This window comes from Stegastes partitus, unplaced genomic scaffold, assembly GCF_000690725.1.
Source record: "Stegastes partitus isolate 25-593 unplaced genomic scaffold, Stegastes_partitus-1.0.2 Scaffold29, whole genome shotgun sequence".
In the NCBI taxonomy this organism is placed as follows: domain Eukaryota; kingdom Metazoa; phylum Chordata; class Actinopteri; family Pomacentridae; genus Stegastes; species Stegastes partitus.
The window spans coordinates 1107464-1113824 of NW_007577760.1; positions in this window are offsets into that span (position 1 = coordinate 1107464).

Consider the following 6361-nt stretch of genomic DNA (forward strand, 5'->3'; position numbering starts at 1 on the left):
GGAATCCTAAGGTAAACTTTGGATTGTTGGGTTCTCTTTTTTAAAATTCACAAGGTCTGTACCTGACTATGTTAAGCGCTGTGAGATGACACATGTTGTGAATTTGCGCTATATAAATAAAATTGAATTGAACTGAATTGAATCAGTAACATGTCCACTGACAACATTTTTGTCCCCCAAAATATGTGACCTTATGTCAATATGTGATCCAGCAACAACATTATTCAACTCACATCGCTCAGTGAAGTGTGGATGTAAACACCTGTCTCTGGTGTGAAAGTTAAGGGCTTTGTAGGCCCACCATCTACCCCAACCACCTCCTGCTGACTCAGTTCATAAATGTGGAGCCTTTTTCATTCAGCATTGCTACAATTCTCTTTGTATGAATTTAACACACAAGATGCATTTTTATTTCTAACCTTAAGAGCTGCTGGTAGGCAGATATTTGGACTTTGGAGAGAACTAAGCAAGCAGTCGCTGAGCTAATGGGTTCTATTGCCTGTTGTCCGGCTGCATTTTGACTGACTATTTGTAAAGTAGTTGTCGTCACTTGCCTGTAGCTGGCCGATGTTTCTTTCAACATATCTTTTCAAGAGGAGAGCAACTGCGGTCACAATGAGGTGGATTACAATTTTAAAGCCTTTTCAGTAAAAACTGGACGCTCCAGTGACCTCCTGCTTCAGGATATGTCCTTAATCTAACGACACTCATTTGTTGTAAAGTGCTTCCCCAAGGAAAAAACTGCTAGCTTCTTATAGAAAGTGCTGTTTTGCTTCTTCTGTATGTGAGGTGGTGTTTCCTGGTCAAAGACAGGTTTTCACAATATCAAGCATCTTTCTGAGAGGATTACCAAACAGGAAAGCAACAGGAGTCCTCGAACAAAACACAGAGCAACAAGAGCTACTCAAAGTGAGAGCAAATAAAAAGCCGTAGTTGCCTAACAGCAGTTTGGGAACACCTGTGGAAAACGTTAAATTGTGCAAAATGTTAGATTGTGGAGTTTTTGTTTCCTCAGGTTCAAGTTTTTCTGTTGTATCAATTTAAAAGGCACAGTTGTACATTCAAAAGCAATGCAAAGGATCAGGCCTGGCTCTCTCTCTCTCAGCGCTTAAAAAAATATATCTAAATTAAAATAAAAAAGCAGCAACAATAAATACCAAATCCCACAATTAAATAAATAAATCACTGTGAATTATGTAAAGTGCCTACTGTTCAGTAATCTAACTGCCCGGGGGTATGCGCTGTCTTTGAGGCAGCCTCTGATACTCTGTAGGCATTTTCCTGAGGGAAAGATTGAGAACAAACCATGTGCTGAGTGGCTGGTGTCTTTTTCCGTCTATCCAATTTAATCGTTACCCCAGCGTTTTATTTATTTCTTTACATTTAGATTTGCCACCGAGGAACGTGTGCTTCCGGAATGTGTGAATATTCGTCCAAAATTGGATTTTGACACCTGAGATTCAAAGGCAGGTAAAAATGCAGGCTGTGCTTTAAGGGCCTGTTGTTATTGCGCTATAATAGAGCGTATTCCCAAACTCCCAAACACAGTTACAGTTAATCAAATGACCACAAAACAATTGCCACACACTGAATATAAGGCTTTTGAATCTTGCCTTGGTTAAAGCAAAAATGGAGGGAAAACGTATGGCGGGAGGGCTCCAGAGGGGGAGCAACTTTATCTAATTATTTGAATTTTTCAAGCAACAAACTGCAATATACATTTTTCTATTCTCTGAGATGTACACCCCCCACACACACATTACACTAGACTAGAGTCCAGACTGCTGTATCAGTTTTTGCTCAGGTAGCCAATACTTCAACAGCTGAGGTGTTATAAGACTCCCTATAGGGTTTAAGGCCAATGAACATGCTTCCATTTTTTTCCTCCTTTAGCAGGCATCAAACTTGTAACCTTTAAATCACAGGAGAGTCTCTCTCAGCCTTTTTCCAAAGTGTTGTTATACAGGAGCTGTTTCCTCCTCGGACTTTTGTCTAGCTATCAGCCTGCCCATAGAGACTCCCTTACCGTACCTGCACTGACACTAAATTTAATAAAGGCACAACACAGAGAAAAGCTTAAACTGCGTTAAGTCTAACATTACTGGATCTGTTGTGTTCACTCGGGGCATGATGGATAGTCAGCATAAGGAGGTACTCCACAGCACTCTGCTATAAGGGACTGAATGAGCTGCCAGAGGAGAACACTACCTTTCTGATGAGACTCGGGGCTGTTAGGAAGCCGTATGCGGCAAAATGCAGCATTCTTCAATCTTGCTCTTATCAACAGTGCAGGTAAACTTACCTCTGTGCTACGAGGAACAACATGGCTGCAATCAATACATCAGTGGGAAGACGTTCCGGCTTGCGGCAGCTCAAACCAGTAATTTTCTCGTCAGTCATCCTTCCAGTCAAATGGAAGCTACAGCATCTTTATCATCAGCAGGACTGTGTTTACGAAGGCCCAGAGTGGCTCCGGAGAGGACAGCGGGTGAAAGGTCCAAACTCGGCTATAACTGTCCACCACACAGCAAAAAAAGTGAATCAATAAAACCTCGAAACAGCATTTCAACAAAAGTTCCTTGGCTCCTTTTGAGGGTTGGATTATTTCATTCATCATTTCAAAGCTTAAGGATTAGTGCACTTTTTAATGTAGCTCACCTTTTACAGCTTCTCACATCCTAAGGCATCGCTCAGAGCTGCTAATCATGACAAATGATGAGATACCTCCATCCTGCGGCTGCAGACAAACAAACCAGCATGTAAATTGAAATTTAAATAAACGTTTAAGGATCAGAGGAACTTATATTCATTACTCAGCCCTCTGTAACTCCAGCTAAATGAATGGAATCTTTTTACTGCTGAACAACATGAGCTTCCTACAAGACCCACACTTTGTGTTTTGGGCCATTTGGAGGGAGAATTTATAAAATGCTGGCTTTATGGGTCATGTTTAAGGCAGATCGTTCACAAAATGATACCGATGCTAACATAATACGGCTTGTAATGTCCCTGTCGAGGACTCGTTCGGCTTTTTAGATCTGTATTCTTGTCATGCTTGTTCACATTTTTGCAAAGATCATTTCAAGCAAAATAAAGGCCACACGTGTTCATATCACAAAATATACGTTTGCACATCAAAGCGCATCTCTCTGTGGGATTAGACCACACTGCTGGCGTCCCCACTGGGCGGAATCCTGATGAGGAGCCACAGCTCTGACTGGTCGGACATGATAACCCAGCATGTGAGCTCACCATTACTGTCATTATATGTCCACCAGAGGAGACGATTGTAAACTCATTCCTCCTTTTTTTCCCAAAACAACACATTTTCTCGATTGCGAGGTTAAAACTATGTGACTTTCTAATGGGACATTTCTTAGACAAAGGGCCTATAAGTTGTTCAATGCCTCATATAATAATGATTTTAAGAGCGTTACAAGCATTTTATAACTCATTAATAATGTCCTTTAACTAGAACTGTCAACAAGGCAATTCAGTGTCGTTAAAATAGACACAATTAAGTTATAAAGGATACAGAAAAATCTATACATTGAGACATATAAAAAGAAACAGAAACAAGACAGAAATTAAGCAAAAATTCAGTAAAAGTCAAAATGCCATTTTATCTAATTTATCTGATGTTCTCAGGGTCAGTAACTCATCACTGTAATACATCAGTTTCTTTCACAGACAGACTCATTCTTTAAATTTGTACTCAAGTTGAAGTAATGTTGCAACACTTTATTTATTTATTTATTTTTAAATCTGGTAAGTCGCTTAGTAATAATAAAATGGATCTTTTTCATAGAAATCTGTGGATATTTTGATAGATATATGGGAGGAGTGAAAATATTTTATTCCTGAAAATTGCTGTGTGTTTTTATTATAACAACCTTCACCAGGTCTAAAATGTCTAAATCACGTATTTTACTATTACTAATTCATTGATAACAGCTGAGAAATTCTTTTGTTAAGGGTGCATTGTTGGGAAAATGGTACAAAAAACACCAATCTATTAACAAATCTATTATGAAAAGCAGCTTGCCCTCTATATGAATGTTCTGCCTTGTGTCTTTCTATTATCATAAGCCGGACGAATAAAACCTTTCCTCCGTCGGAAGAAAGCAATCCACAGCTGGCTTGAAAAAATAGAATGGGGCTCTGTTCCAAGATCCCTGTACATCCGCTCTTCTATCCTCATTCTCGCCCTCAATTCCCAAAGCAATCTCAAGTCAGTGGTTCTATTAAAACAATACTGCCTCATGCAAATTGCTACTGCCAAGCCCCTTGGTTTTATTTCTTGTCCTTACCGCTGCTCTGCAATGCTTTAATGGAGACTGTGCCAACCAGACTTTGCAGCTCCAGCTAGAATCAATACTATCAATAAAACTATTTGACAACGATTGCTGGCACTTTCAGGTTAAAAAGAGCAATATGTGGCGTTGAATGGATGAGCAGTTCGCTGAAGCCTGCTGTCGACAAACCAGGTCACTACAATCCAAGGCAACAGGGCTAACCTGTACCTATACAACCTGCAGATCACGCAGCTTTTTGGTACAGAAACTTTGTTATGTTAATTGGCAGGTTGCAGCGCAATGTGAACATTTAGAAAAAAGTTCTTACCTCTTAACATAAGATTCATCTCGTCTATTTCATTATCAACTGTTTAATTAAATGACTGATTTTCATGCTGGGCACATTGGCACTGTTCAACCTTTCCTCACATACATTAGTCATAAAGTGTTGCAGTGTGCGCAGGGGCGCTTGCAGAGTACCCTGTTGAGTTCATTAGAACTGCCGTCTGCTCCGAGGAATATTCTTGTTTCTTCAACTCAGACGATTGACTCGGTCTGTCTCGGACTGAGCCTGTGCTCTCTTGGTAATGAGGCCTTTGCTGTAGGTCTGTTGGTGGGTTCAGTCAGCCATTTATGGTTTTATGAATAAAGTTAACTCTCTGGTCTGAGACGATAAGTGATCAGCTGAAGCGCTCTCTGTAGCCAAAAGAATGACATCAAACGCACCTGTCACCCAACCGAGACAGCATCTTGAAGTAGACTGAGACCACGCAACTCCAGATCGATTTGAGTGTTCATCCATCAGCCACAACATTAAAACCACTGGCAGGAAAAGTGAAGCCTGGATCCTGGTATTCATGGGCATGTTACTTTGACTCTACCACCCAACTAAACACTGTTACAGACCGAGCATAACCCACTATGAAAACATCACTCCACAAGGTAGCAGTCTTCTCCAGCAGGACAGTGTGACCTACACTGCCAAAGTTGCTCAGGAGTGGCGTGAAGAAGACAACAATGAGCCCAAGGTGTTGACCTACCCTCCAAACTCCCTTAATTCCAATCCAGCTGAGGGGTTGTGGCGCAATTCAACCAATTTCAGTTTGATTTTATTTCTATAGTGCCAATTAACAACATATGTCAATCTAATAGAACTTAACATGGTAAGATGAAGACCTTACAAATTTTAATCAGGGAACCCAACAATCAAAAGTTTCCTTTGAGCAAGCAGACGGTAAAAGTGGGAAGAATCCCAAAAAATCCCACTTTTAACTCGGAGGAAGAAGAAAAAAAAAACTATGACAGAACCAGGCTCAGGGAAGGAAGCCATCTGCCTTGACCGGTTAGGGTGAGAGTGGGGATGAAGAGGGTGGGGGATAGCAGGATACTAGATGAAGAACAGACATACAATAGATGAGAGAGCAATGAGCATTTTGGAGATTGGTGAAATCTGCAGATCAGACATGTGTAGCTCCAGATCCGAAACAAGGCCCATTCATTTTCATAGGAATCCAAGCTGCCAACATCTTTGTGTCAGACACCACAGAACATCCCCAGAGATCTCATGTCCGTACCCAAATGGGTCGGACCACTTTTGATGGCACAATGGGGGACCTACAAAATACGAGGCAGATGGATTTAAAGTTGAGAGACACGATAAGTACCAGTTATGTTACAATATCATTAAACCTACCCAACAACAACAACAACAACAACAAAAAAAACGAATGATGGGTCTCAAATGACATGTATGTGTATGTTCCTCATCTCTACCTCCAATATTTAGTATATGATCTCATATAATGTGTTTTCATAGTAACAGCATACAGTAGAAATTAAATACTTTCACAGTATATAGTTCTTGTAGTGCAAGAAATCAATGGCGTTTTTCATTCTGTATTTACAGGATGTCTATGAGTAAATGTCAGTCACGCTGCAACCCTGAAACCCACCATCGATTAAACTTCATAAAGTTTTAAGACTTTATTTGATTTATGCAGCCTTTGCCCCAACCATTTGTAATTTGTTTTAATGCTTTATAGCAGTGGGAACAACCTCCGGAGCAG